Source organism: Takifugu flavidus, unplaced genomic scaffold (genome assembly GCF_003711565.1).
Source record: "Takifugu flavidus isolate HTHZ2018 unplaced genomic scaffold, ASM371156v2 ctg560, whole genome shotgun sequence".
In the NCBI taxonomy this organism is placed as follows: domain Eukaryota; kingdom Metazoa; phylum Chordata; class Actinopteri; order Tetraodontiformes; family Tetraodontidae; genus Takifugu; species Takifugu flavidus.
The window spans coordinates 1-11,653 of record NW_026622174.1 but is presented as its reverse complement, the minus strand read 5'-3'; the positions used below and the strand labels follow the sequence as shown (position 1 = coordinate 11,653).

The 11,653-nt window shown below is 49.1% G+C and overlaps 15 non-coding genes and 1 pseudogene across 15 annotated transcripts; all 16 read right to left on the bottom strand.

Moving 5' to 3' along the window:
- Positions 1-129, bottom strand: LOC130520864 (U1 spliceosomal RNA; annotated as a pseudogene; the record flags this gene model as incomplete).
- A 683-nt stretch (positions 130-812) lies between these two features.
- Positions 813-976, bottom strand: LOC130520859 (U1 spliceosomal RNA). The gene has a single exon (XR_008949085.1). It is a non-coding gene; the product is annotated as a U1 spliceosomal RNA (small nuclear RNA).
- A 382-nt stretch (positions 977-1,358) lies between these two features.
- LOC130520853 (U1 spliceosomal RNA) lies at positions 1,359-1,522 on the bottom strand. Its single transcript, XR_008949079.1, has one exon. It is a non-coding gene; the product is annotated as a U1 spliceosomal RNA (small nuclear RNA).
- Positions 1,523-2,204: 682 nt separating this feature from the next.
- LOC130520857 (U1 spliceosomal RNA) lies at positions 2,205-2,368 on the bottom strand. Its single transcript, XR_008949083.1, has one exon. It is a non-coding gene; the product is annotated as a U1 spliceosomal RNA (small nuclear RNA).
- Positions 2,369-2,749: 381 nt separating this feature from the next.
- On the bottom strand, positions 2,750-2,911 carry LOC130520861 (U1 spliceosomal RNA). The gene has a single exon (XR_008949087.1). It is a non-coding gene; the product is annotated as a U1 spliceosomal RNA (small nuclear RNA).
- Positions 2,912-3,594: 683 nt separating this feature from the next.
- On the bottom strand, positions 3,595-3,758 carry LOC130520855 (U1 spliceosomal RNA). The gene has a single exon (XR_008949081.1). It is a non-coding gene; the product is annotated as a U1 spliceosomal RNA (small nuclear RNA).
- A 381-nt stretch (positions 3,759-4,139) lies between these two features.
- LOC130520854 (U1 spliceosomal RNA) lies at positions 4,140-4,303 on the bottom strand. Its single transcript, XR_008949080.1, has one exon. It is a non-coding gene; the product is annotated as a U1 spliceosomal RNA (small nuclear RNA).
- Positions 4,304-4,978: 675 nt separating this feature from the next.
- On the bottom strand, positions 4,979-5,141 carry LOC130520860 (U1 spliceosomal RNA). The gene has a single exon (XR_008949086.1). It is a non-coding gene; the product is annotated as a U1 spliceosomal RNA (small nuclear RNA).
- A 681-nt stretch (positions 5,142-5,822) lies between these two features.
- LOC130520867 (U1 spliceosomal RNA) lies at positions 5,823-5,986 on the bottom strand. The gene has a single exon (XR_008949092.1). It is a non-coding gene; the product is annotated as a U1 spliceosomal RNA (small nuclear RNA).
- A 686-nt stretch (positions 5,987-6,672) lies between these two features.
- On the bottom strand, positions 6,673-6,835 carry LOC130520862 (U1 spliceosomal RNA). The gene has a single exon (XR_008949088.1). It is a non-coding gene; the product is annotated as a U1 spliceosomal RNA (small nuclear RNA).
- A 685-nt stretch (positions 6,836-7,520) lies between these two features.
- LOC130520866 (U1 spliceosomal RNA) lies at positions 7,521-7,684 on the bottom strand. The gene has a single exon (XR_008949091.1). It is a non-coding gene; the product is annotated as a U1 spliceosomal RNA (small nuclear RNA).
- A 382-nt stretch (positions 7,685-8,066) lies between these two features.
- Positions 8,067-8,230, bottom strand: LOC130520865 (U1 spliceosomal RNA). The gene has a single exon (XR_008949090.1). It is a non-coding gene; the product is annotated as a U1 spliceosomal RNA (small nuclear RNA).
- A 684-nt stretch (positions 8,231-8,914) lies between these two features.
- LOC130520858 (U1 spliceosomal RNA) lies at positions 8,915-9,078 on the bottom strand. The gene has a single exon (XR_008949084.1). It is a non-coding gene; the product is annotated as a U1 spliceosomal RNA (small nuclear RNA).
- A 382-nt stretch (positions 9,079-9,460) lies between these two features.
- On the bottom strand, positions 9,461-9,624 carry LOC130520863 (U1 spliceosomal RNA). Its single transcript, XR_008949089.1, has one exon. It is a non-coding gene; the product is annotated as a U1 spliceosomal RNA (small nuclear RNA).
- Positions 9,625-10,310: 686 nt separating this feature from the next.
- Positions 10,311-10,474, bottom strand: LOC130520852 (U1 spliceosomal RNA). Its single transcript, XR_008949078.1, has one exon. It is a non-coding gene; the product is annotated as a U1 spliceosomal RNA (small nuclear RNA).
- A 381-nt stretch (positions 10,475-10,855) lies between these two features.
- LOC130520856 (U1 spliceosomal RNA) lies at positions 10,856-11,019 on the bottom strand. Its single transcript, XR_008949082.1, has one exon. It is a non-coding gene; the product is annotated as a U1 spliceosomal RNA (small nuclear RNA).
- Positions 11,020-11,653: the final 634 nt, after the last annotated feature.

The following is an 11,653-nucleotide window of genomic DNA, read 5'->3' as shown; positions in this document are numbered from 1 at the left end:
AAATTATGCAGTCGAGATTCCCACATTTGGGAAATTCGCAAGGGTCAGTACTGCCTCAGTGCAATGGCAGAGCCTCGCCCTGGGTGAACCACCTTCCTGATCATGGTGTCTCCCCTGCCAGGTAAGTATGAGTTGCTGGCCTCACGGTTGAGCCCGCAGTCCTTGCCAACTGGCTTCTTGCTGACGGTGCTGGCAGTCAAAGCCTCCAAAGTACCACAGCTCAAGTACGCTTCAGTAGTCACAGATTAGCAACATGTTGATGCTATGCAATACATTTTCTCCAAATTCAGGTTATGCTTTACTCGATGACATTTGACTCTTTACAATCACACCCTGGCACGTTCCCTCTCCAGAATAAAGCTGAAATGTCCATTCCATGCCCGTTATTTTTCAAACAAATGGAACCGTTCAAACACGCGCGCTGTGTTTAAGAAGATGCCTTTCGCGCAAGAAGGTACAAAAAGGACAACACGCATGTGTCTCTCCTAACCCTGTTAACAACCATGTCCACTTTCTTTGTTTAGTCTTGCTGTCCTTTACAGTTACTGCCACCCCATGGCCTGGAGTGGAAGTAAATGGGCTGTTGGGCACTACGGCATTGCACGCTTCCCACTCCGAGCAGGAAAGACACTCACAAAACACAGATTTTGCCATCGGTGCCGAGTTGCGTTTGACGGCACTACGTTTACGTACAGACGCACAGAACACTCGCGCTCGGCTGCTTTGGCAATGCACTGCTGTTTGCATTGAAGCCGGTGCCAAGCAAACACATGCATCCTGTGCAACACTAAACATTTTATTGGACAAAATATCAGGGGAGAGCGCGTACGCAGTCCCCCACTAACAGAAATTATGCAGTCGAGATTCCCACATTTGGGGAATTCGCAAGGGTCAGTACTGCCTCAGTGCAATGGCAGAGCCTCGGCCTGGGTGAACCACCTTCCTGATCATGGTGTCCCCCCTGCCAGGTAAGTATGAGTTGCTGGCCTCACAGTTGAGCCCGCAGTCCTTGCCAACTGGCTTCTTGCTGACGGTGCTGGCAGTCAAAGCCTCCAAAGTACCACAGCTCAAGTACGCTTCAGTAGTCACAGATTAGCAACATGTTGATGCTATGCAATACATTTTCTCCAAATTCAGGTTATGCTTTACTCGATGACATTTGACTCTTTACAATCACACCCTGGCACGTTCCCTCTCCAGAATAAAGCTGAAATGTCCATTCCATGCCCGTTATTTTTCAAACAAATGGAACACTCGCGCTCGGCTGCTTTGGCAATGCACTGCTGTTTGCATTGAAGCCGGTGCCAAGCAAACACATGCATCCTGTGCAACACTAAACATTTTATTGGACAAAATATCAGGGGAGAGCGCGTACGCAGTCCCCCACTAACAGAAATTATGCAGTCGAGATTCCCACATTTGGGGAATTCGCAAGGGTCAGTACTGCCTCAGTGCAATGGCAGAGCCTCGCCCTGGGTGAACCACCTTCCTGATCATGGTGTCTCCCCTGCCAGGTAAGTATGAGTTGCTGGCCTCACAGTTGAGCCCGCAGTCCTTGCCAACTGGCTTCTTGCTGACGGTGCTGGCAGTCAAAGCCTCCAAAGTACCACAGCTCAAGTACGCTTCAGTAGTCACAGATTAGCAACATGTTGATGCTATGCAATACATTTTCTCCAAATTCAGGTTATGCTTTACTCGATGACATTTGACTCTTTACAATCACACCCTGGCACGTTCCCTCTCCAGAATAAAGCTGACATGTCCATTCCATGCCCGTTATTTTTCAAACAAATGGAACCGTTCAAACACGCGCGCTGTGTTTAAGAAGATGCCTTTCGCGCAAGAAGGTACAAAAAGGACAACACGCATGTGTCTCTCCTAACCCTGTTAACAACCATGTCCACTTTCTTTGTTTAGTCTTGCTGTCCTTTACAGTTACTGCCACCCCATGGCCTGGAGTGGAAGTAAATGGGCTGTTGGGCACTACGGCATTGCACGCTTCCCACTCCGAGCAGGAAAGACACTCATAAAACACAGATTTTGCCATCGGCGCCGAGTTGCGTTTGACGGCACTACGTTTACGTACAGACGCACAGAACACTCGCGCTCGGCTGCTTTGGCAATGCACTGCTGTTTGCATTGAAGCCGGTGCCAAGCAAACACATGCATCCTGTGCAACACTAACATTTTATTGGACAAAATATCAGGGGAGAGCGCGTACGCAGTCCCCCACTAACAGAAATTATGCAGTCGAGATTCCCACATTTGGGGAATTCGCAAGGGTCAGTACTGCCTCAGTGCAATAGCAGAGCCTCGCCCTGGGTGAACCACCTTCCTGATCATGGTGTCTCCCCTGCCAGGTAAGTATGAGTTGCTGGCCTCACAGTTGAGCCCGCAGTCCTTGCCAACTGGCTTCTTGCTGACGGTGCTGGCAGTCAAAGCCTCCAAAGTACCACAGCTCAAGTACGCTTCAGTAGTCACAGATTAGCAACATGTTGATACTATGCAATACATTGTCTCCAAATTCAGGTTATGCTTTACTCGATGACATTTGACTCTTTACAATCACACCCTGGCACGTTCCCTCTCCAGAATAAAGCTGAAATGTCCATTCCATGCCCGTTATTTTTCAAACAAATGGAACACTCGTGCTCGGCTGCTTTGGCATGCACTGCTGTTTGCATTGAAGCCGGTGCCAAGCAAACAAATGCATCCTGTGCAACACTAAACATTTTATTGGACAAAATATCAGGGGAGAGCGCGTACGCAGTCCCCCACTAACAGAAATTATGCAGTCGAGATTCCCACATTTGGGGAATTCGCAAGGTCAGTACTGCCTCAGTGCAATGGCAGAGCCTCGCCCTGGTGAACCACCTTCCTGATCATGGTGTCCCCCCTGCCAGGTAAGTATGAGTTGCTGGCCTCACAGTTGAGCCCGCAGTCCTTGCCAACTGGCTTCTTGCTGACGGTGCTGGCAGTCAAAGCCTCCAAAGTACCACAGCTCAAGTACGCTTCAGTAGTCACAGATTAGCAACATGTTGATGCTATGCAATACATTTTCTCCAAATTCAGGTTATGCTTTACTCGATGACATTTGACTCTTTACAATCACACCCTGGCACGTTCCCTCTCCAGAATAAAGCTGAAATGTCCATTCCATGCCCGTTATTTTTCAAACAAATGGAACCGTTCAAACACGCGCGCTGTGTTTAAGAAGATGCCTTTCGCGCAAGAAGGTACAAAAAGGACAACACGCATGTGTCTCTCCTAACCCTGTTAACAACCATGTCCACTTTCTTTGTTTAGTCTTGCTGTCCTTTACAGTTACTGCCACCCCATGGCCTGGAGTGGAAGTAAATGGGCTGTTGGGCACTACGGCATTGCACGCTTCCCACTCCGAGCAGGAAAGACACTCATAAAACACAGATTTTGCCATCGGTGCCGAGTTGCGTTTGACGGCACTACGTTTACGTACAGACGCACAGAACACTCGCGCTCGGCTGCTTTGGCAATGCACTGCTGTTTGCATTGAAGCCGGTGCCAAGCAAACACATGCATCCTGTGCAACACTAAACATTTTATTGGACAAAATATCAGGGGAGAGCGCGTACGCAGTCCCCCACTAACAGAAATTATGCAGTCGAGATTCCCACATTTGGGGAATTCGCAAGGGTCAGTACTGCCTCAGTGCAATGGCAGAGCCTCGCCCTGGGTGAACCACCTTCCTGATCATGGTGTCCCCCCTGCCAGGTAAGTATGAGTTGCTGGCCTCACAGTTGAGCCCGCAGTCCTTGCCAACTGGCTTCTTGCTGACGGTGCTGGCAGTCAAAGCCTCCAAAGTACCACAGCTCAAGTACGCTTCAGTAGTCACAGATTAGCAACATGTTGATGCTATGCAATACATTTTCTCCAAATTCAGGTTATGCTTTACTCGATGACATTTGACTCTTACAATCACACCCTGGCACGTTCCCTCTCCAGAATAAAGCTGAAATGTCCATTCCATGCCCGTTATTTTTCAAACAAATGGAACACTCGCGCTCGGCTGCTTTGGCAATGCACTGCTGTTTGCATTGAAGCCGGTGCCAAGCAAACACATGCATCCTGTGCAACACTAAACATTTTATTGGACAAAATATCAGGGGAGAGCGCGTACGCAGTCCCCCACTAACAGAAATTATGCAGTCGAGATTCCCACATTTGGGGAATTCGCAAGGGTCAGTACTGCCTCAGTGCAATGGCAGAGCCTCGCCCTGGGTGAACCACCTTCCTGATCATGGTGTCCCCCCTGCCAGGTAAGTATGAGTTGCTGGCCTCACAGTTGAGCCCGCAGTCCTTGCCAACTGGCTTCTTGCTGACGGTGCTGGCAGTCAAAGCCTCCAAAGTACCACAGCTCAAGTACGCTTCAGTAGTCACAGATTAGCAACATGTTGATGCTATGCAATACATTTTCTCCAAATTCAGGTTATGCTTTACTCGATGACATTTGACTCTTTACAATCACACCCTGGCACGTTCCCTCTCCAGAATAAAGCTGAAATGTCCATTCCATGCCCGTTATTTTTCAAACAAATGGAACCGTTCAAACACGCGCGCTGTGTTTAAGAAGATGCCTTTCGCGCAAGAAGGTACAAAAAGGACAACACGCATGTGTCTCTCCTAACCCTGTTAACAACCATGTCCACTTTCTTTGTTTAGTCTTGCTGTCCTTTACAGTTACTGCCACCCCATGGCCTGGAGTGGAAGTAAATGGGCTGTTGGGCACTACGGCATTGCACGCTTCCCACTCCGAGCAGGAAAGACACTCATAAAACACAGATTTTGCCATCGGCGCCGAGTTGCGTTTGACGGCACTACGTTTACGTACAGACCACTCGCGCTCGGCTGCTTTGGCAATGCACTGCTGTTTGCATTGAAGCCGGTGCCAATCAAACACATGCATCCTGTGCAACACTAAACATTTTATTGGACAAAATATCAGGGGAGAGCGCGTACGCAGTCCCCCACTAACAGAAATTATGCAGTCGAGATTCCCACATTTGGGGAATTCGCAAGGGTCAGTACTGCCTCAGTGCAATGGCAGAGCCTCGCCCTGGTGAACCACCTTCCTGATCATGGTGTCTCCCCTGCCAGGTAAGTATGAGTTGCTAGCCTCACAGTTGAGCCCGCAGTCCTTGCCAACTGGCTTCTTGCTGACGGTGCTGGCAGTCAAAGCCTCCAAAGTACCACAGCTCAAGTACGCTTCAGTAGTCACAGATTAGCAACATGTTGATGCTATGCAATACATTTTCTCCCAATTCAGGTTATGCTTTACTCGATGACATTTGACTCTTTACAATCACACCCTGGCACGTTCCCTCTCCAGAATAAGCTGAAATGTCCATTCCATGCCCGTTATTTTTCAAACAAATGGAACCGTTCAAACACGCGCGCTGTGTTTAAGAAGATGCCTTTCGCGCAAGAAGGTACAAAAAGGACAACACGCATGTGTCTCTCCTAACCCTGTTAACAACCATGTCCACTTTCTTTGTTTAGTCTTGCTGTCCTTTACAGTTACTGCCACCCCATGGCCTGGAGTGGAAGTAAATGGGCTGTTGGGCACTACGGCATTGCACGCTTCCCACTCCGAGCAGGAAAGACACTCATAAAACACAGATTTTGCCATCGGCGCCGAGTTGCGTTTGACGGCACTACGTTTACGTACAGACGCACAGAACACTCGCGCTCGGCTGCTTTGGCAAAGACTGCTGTTTGCATTGAAGCCGGTGCCAAGCAAACACATGCATCCTGTGCAACACTAAACATTTTATTGGACAAAATATCAGGGGAGAGCGCGTACGCAGTCCCCCACTAACAGAAATTATGCAGTCGAGATTCCCACATTTGGGGAATTCGCAAGGGTCAGTACTGCCTCAGTGCAATGGCAGAGCCTCGCCCTGGGTGAACCACCTTCCTGATCATGGTGTCTCCCCTGCCAGGTAAGTATGAGTTGCTGGCCTCACAGTTGAGCCCGCAGTCCTTGCCAACTGGCTTCTTGCTGACGGTGCTGGCAGTCAAAGCCTCCAAAGTACCACAGCTCAAGTACGCTTCAGTAGTCACAGATTAGCAACATGTTGATGCTATGCAATACATTTTCTCCAAATTCAGGTTATGCTTTACTCGATGACATTTGACTCTTTACAATCACACCCTGGCACGTTCCCTCTCCAGAATAAAGCTGAAATGTCCATTCCATGCCCGTTATTTTTCAAACAAATGGAACCGTTCAAACACGCGCGCTGTGTTTAAGAAGATGCCTTTCGCGCAAGAAGGTACAAAAAGGACAACACGCATGTGTCTCTCCTAACCCTGTTAACAACCATGTCCACTTTCTTTGTTTAGTCTTGCTGTCCTTTACAGTTACTACTGCCACCCCATGGCCTGGAGTGGAAGTAAATGGGCTGTTGGGCACTACGGCATTGCACGCTTCCCACTCCGAGCAGGAAAGACACTCACAAAACACAGATTTTGCCATCGGTGCCGAGTTGCGTTTGACGGCACTACGTTTACGTACAGACGCACAGAACACTCGCGCTCGGCTGCTTTGGCAATGCACTGCTGTTTGCATTGAAGCCGGTGCCAAGCAAACACATGCATCCTGTGCAACACTAAACATTTTATTGGACAAAATATCAGGGGAGAGCGCGTACGCAGTCCCCCACTAACAGAATTATGCAGTCGAGATTCCCACATTTGGGGAATTCGCAAGGGTCAGTACTGCCTCAGTGCAATGGCAGAGCCTCGGCCTGGGTGAACCACCTTCCTGATCATGGTGTCCCCCCTGCCAGGTAAGTATGAGTTGCTGGCCTCACAGTTGAGCCCGCAGTCCTTGCCAACTGGCTTCTTGCTGACGGTGCTGGCAGTCAAAGCCTCCAAAGTACCACAGCTCAAGTACGCTTCAGTAGTCACAGATTAGCAACATGTTGATGCTATGCAATACATTTTCTCCTCCAATTCAGGTTATGCTTTACTCGATGACATTTGACTCTTTACAATCACACCCTGGCACGTTCCCTCTCCAGAATAAAGCTGAAATGTCCATTCCATGCCCGTTATTTTTCAAACAAATGGAACCGTTCAAACACGCGCGCTGTGTTTAAGAAGATGCCTTTCGCGCAAGAAGGTACAAAAAGGACAACACGCATGTGTCTCTCCTAACCCTGTTAACAACCATGTCCACTTTCTTTGTTTAGTCTTGCTGTCCTTTACAGTTACTGCCACCCCATGGCCTGGAGTGGAAGTAAATGGGCTGTTGGGCACTACTGCATTGCACGCTTCCCACTCCGAGCAGGAAAGACACTCATAAAACACAGATTTTGCCATCGGCGCCGAGTTGCGTTTGACGGCACTACGTTTACGTACAGACGCACAGAACACTCGCGCTCGGCTGCTTTGGCAATGCACTGCTGTTTGCATTGAAGCCGGTGCCAAGCAAACACATGCATCCTGTGCAACACTAAACATTTTATTGGACAAAATATCAGGGGAGAGCGCGTACGCAGTCCCCCACTAACAGAAATTATGCAGTCGAGATTCCCACATTTGGGGAATTCGCAAGGGTCAGTACTGCCTCAGTGCAATGGCAGAGCCTCGCCCTGGGTGAACCACCTTCCTGATCATGGTGTCTCCCCTGCCAGGTAAGTATGAGTTGCTGGCCTCACGGTTGAGCCCGCAGTCCTTGCCAACTGGCTTCTTGCTGACGGTGCTGGCAGTCAAAGCCTCCAAAGTACCACAGCTCAAGTACGCTTCAGTAGTCACAGATTAGCAACATGTTGATGCTATGCAATACATTTTCTCCAAATTCAGGTTATGCTTTACTCGATGACATTTGACTCTTTACAATCACACCCTGGCACGTTCCCTCTCCAGAATAAAGCTGAAATGTCCATTCCATGCCCGTTATTTTTCAAACAAATGGAACACTCGCGCTCGGCTGCTTTGGCAATGCACTGCTGTTTGCATTGAAGCCGGTGCCAAGCAAACACATGCATCCTGTGCAACACTAAACATTTTATTGGACAAAATATCAGGGGAGAGCGCGTACGCAGTCCCCCACTAACAGAAATTATGCAGTCGAGATTCCCACATTTGGGGAATTCGCAAGGGTCAGTACTGCCTCAGTGCAATGGCAGAGCCTCGCCCTGGGTGAACCACCTTCCTGATCATGGTGTCTCCCCTGCCAGGTAAGTATGAGTTGCTGGCCTCACAGTTGAGCCCGCAGTCCTTGCCAACTGGCTTCTTGCTGACGGTGCTGGCAGTCAAAGCCTCCAAAGTACCACAGCTCAAGTACGCTTCAGTAGTCACAGATTAGCAACATGTTGATGCTATGCAATACATTTTCTCCAAATTCAGGTTATGCTTTACTCGATGACATTTGACTCTTTACAATCACACCCTGGCACGTTCCCTCTCCAGAATAAAGCTGACATGTCCATTCCATGCCCGTTATTTTTCAAACAATGGAACCGTTCAAACACGCGCGCTGTGTTTAAGAAGATGCCTTTCGCGCAAGAAGGTACAAAAAGGACAACACGCATGTGTCTCTCCTAACCCTGTTAACAACCATGTCCACTTTCTTTGTTTAGTCTTGCTGTCCTTTACAGTTACTCTGCCACCCCATGGCCTGGAGTGGAAGTAAATGGGCTGTTGGGCACTACGGCATTGCACGCTTCCCACTCCGAGCAGGAAAGACACTCATAAAACACAGATTTTGCCATCGGCGCCGAGTTGCGTTTGACGGCACTACGTTTACGTACAGACGCACAGAACACTCGCGCTCGGCTGCTTTGGCAATGCACTGCTGTTTGCATTGAAGCCGGTGCCAAGCAAACACATGCATCCTGTGCAACACTAAACATTTTATTGGACAAAATATCAGGGGAGAGCGCGTACGCAGTCCCCCACTAACAGAAATTATGCAGTCGAGATTCCCACATTTGGGGAATTCGCAAGGGTCAGTACTGCCTCAGTGCAATGGCAGAGCCTCGCCCTGGGTGAACCACCTTCCTGATCATGGTGTCTCCCCTGCCAGGCAAGTATGAGTTGCTGGCCTCACAGTTGAGCCCGCAGTCCTTGCCAACTGGCTTCTTGCTGACGGTGCTGGCAGTCAAAGCCTCCAAAGTACCACAGCTCAAGTACGCTTCAGTAGTCACAGATTAGCAACATGTTGATGCTATGCAATACATTTTCTCCAAATTCAGGTTATGCTTTACTCGATGACATTTGACTCTTTACAATCACACCCTGGCACGTTCCCTCTCCAGAATAAAGCTGAAATGTCCATTCCATGCCCGTTATTTTTCAAACAAATGGAACACTCGCGCTCGGCTGCTTTGGCAATGCACTGCTGTTTGCATTGAAGCCGGTGCCAAGCAAACACATGCATCCTGTGCAACACTAAACATTTTATTGGACAAAATATCAGGGGAGAGCGCGTACGCAGTCCCCCACTAACAGAAATTATGCAGTCGAGATTCCCACATTTGGGGAATTCGCAAGGGTCAGTACTGCCTCAGTGCAATGGCAGAGCCTCGCCCTGGGTGAACCACCTTCCTGATCATGGTGTCTCCCCTGCCAGGTAAGTATGAGTTGCTGGCCTCACAGTTGAGCCCGCAGTCCTTGCCAACTGGCTTCTTGCTGACGGTGCTGGCAGTCAAAGCCTCCAAAGTACCACAGCTCAAGTACGCTTCAGTAGTCACAGATTAGCAACATGTTGATGCTATGCAATACATTTTCTCCAAATTCAGGTTATGCTTTACTCGATGACATTTGACTCTTTACAATCACACCCTGGCACGTTCCCTCTCCAGAATAAAGCTGACATGTCCATTCCATGCCCGTTATTTTTCAAACAAATGGAACCGTTCAAACACGCGCGCTGTGTTTAAGAAGATGCCTTTCGCGCAAGAAGGTACAAAAAGGACAACACGCATGTGTCTCTCCTAACCCTGTTAACAACCATGTCCATTTCTTTCTTGTTTAGTCTTGCTGTCCTTTACAGTTACTGCCACCCCATGGCCTGGAGTGGAAGTAAATGGGCTGTTGGGCACTACGGCATTGCACGCTTCCCACTCCGAGCAGGAAAGACACTCATAAACACAGATTTTGCCATCGGCGCCGAGTTGCGTTTGACGGCACTACGTTTACGTACAGACGCACAGAACACTCGCGCTCGGCTGCTTTGGCAATGCACTGCTGTTTGCATTGAAGCCGGTGCCAAGCAAACACACATGCATCCTGTGCAACACTAAACATTTTATTGGACAAAATATCAGGGGAGAGCGCGTACGCAGTCCCCCACTAACAGAAATTATGCAGTCGAGATTCCCACATTTGGGGAATTCGCAAGGGTCAGTACTGCCTCAGTGCAATGGCAGAGCCTCGCCCTGGGTGAACCACCTTCCTGATCATGGTGTCTCCCCTGCCAGGTAAGTATGAGTTGCTGGCCTCACAGTTGAGCCCGCAGTCCTTGCCAACTGGCTTCTTGCTGACGGTGCTGGCAGTCAAAGCCTCCAAAGTACCACAGCTCAAGTACGCTTCAGTAGTCACAGATTAGCAACATGTTGATGCTATGCAATACATTTTCTCCAAATTCAGGTTATGCTTTACTCGATGACATTTGACTCTTACAATCACACCCTGGCACGTTCCCTCTCCAGAATAAAGCTGAAATGTCCATTCCATGCCCGTTATTTTTCAAACAAATGGAACACTCGCGCTCGGCTGCTTTGGCAATGCACTGCTGTTTGCATTGAAGCCGGTGCCAAGCAAACACATGCATCCTGTGCAACACTAAACATTTTATTGGACAAAATATCAGGGGAGAGCGCGTACGCAGTCCCCCACTAACAGAAATTATGCAGTCGAGATTCCCACATTTGGGGAATTCGCAAGGGTCAGTACTGCCTCAGTGCAATGGCAGATCCTCGCCCTGGATGAACCACCTTCCTGATCATGGTGTCTCCCCTGCCAGGTAAGTATGAGTTGCTGGCCTCACAGTTGAGCCCGCAGTCCTTGCCAACTGGCTTCTTGCTGACGGTGCTGGCAGTCAAAGCCTCCAAAGTACCACAGCTCAAGTACGCTTCAGTAGTCACAGATTAGCAACATGTTGATGCTATGCAATACATTTTCTCCAAATTCAGGTTATGCTTTACTCGATGACATTTGACTCTTTACAATCACACCCTGGCACGTTCCCTCTCCAGAATAAAGCTGAAATGTCCATTCCATGCCCGTTATTTTTCAAACAAATGGAACCGTTCAAACACGCGCGCTGTGTTTAAGAAGATGCCTTTCGCGCAAGAAGGTACAAAAAGGACAACACGCATGTGTCTCTCCTAACCCTGTTAACAACCATGTCCACTTTCTTTGTTTAGTCTTGCTGTCCTTTACAGTTACTGCCACCCCATGGCCTGGAGTGGAAGTAAATGGGCTGTTGGGCACTACGGCATTGCACGCTTCCCACTCCGAGCAGGAAAGACACTCATAAACACAGATTTTGCCATCGGCGCCGAGTTGCGTTTGACGGCACTACGTTTACGTACAGACGCACAGAACACTCGCGCTCGGCTGCTTTGGCAATGCACTGCTGTTTGCATTGAAGCCGGTGCCAAGC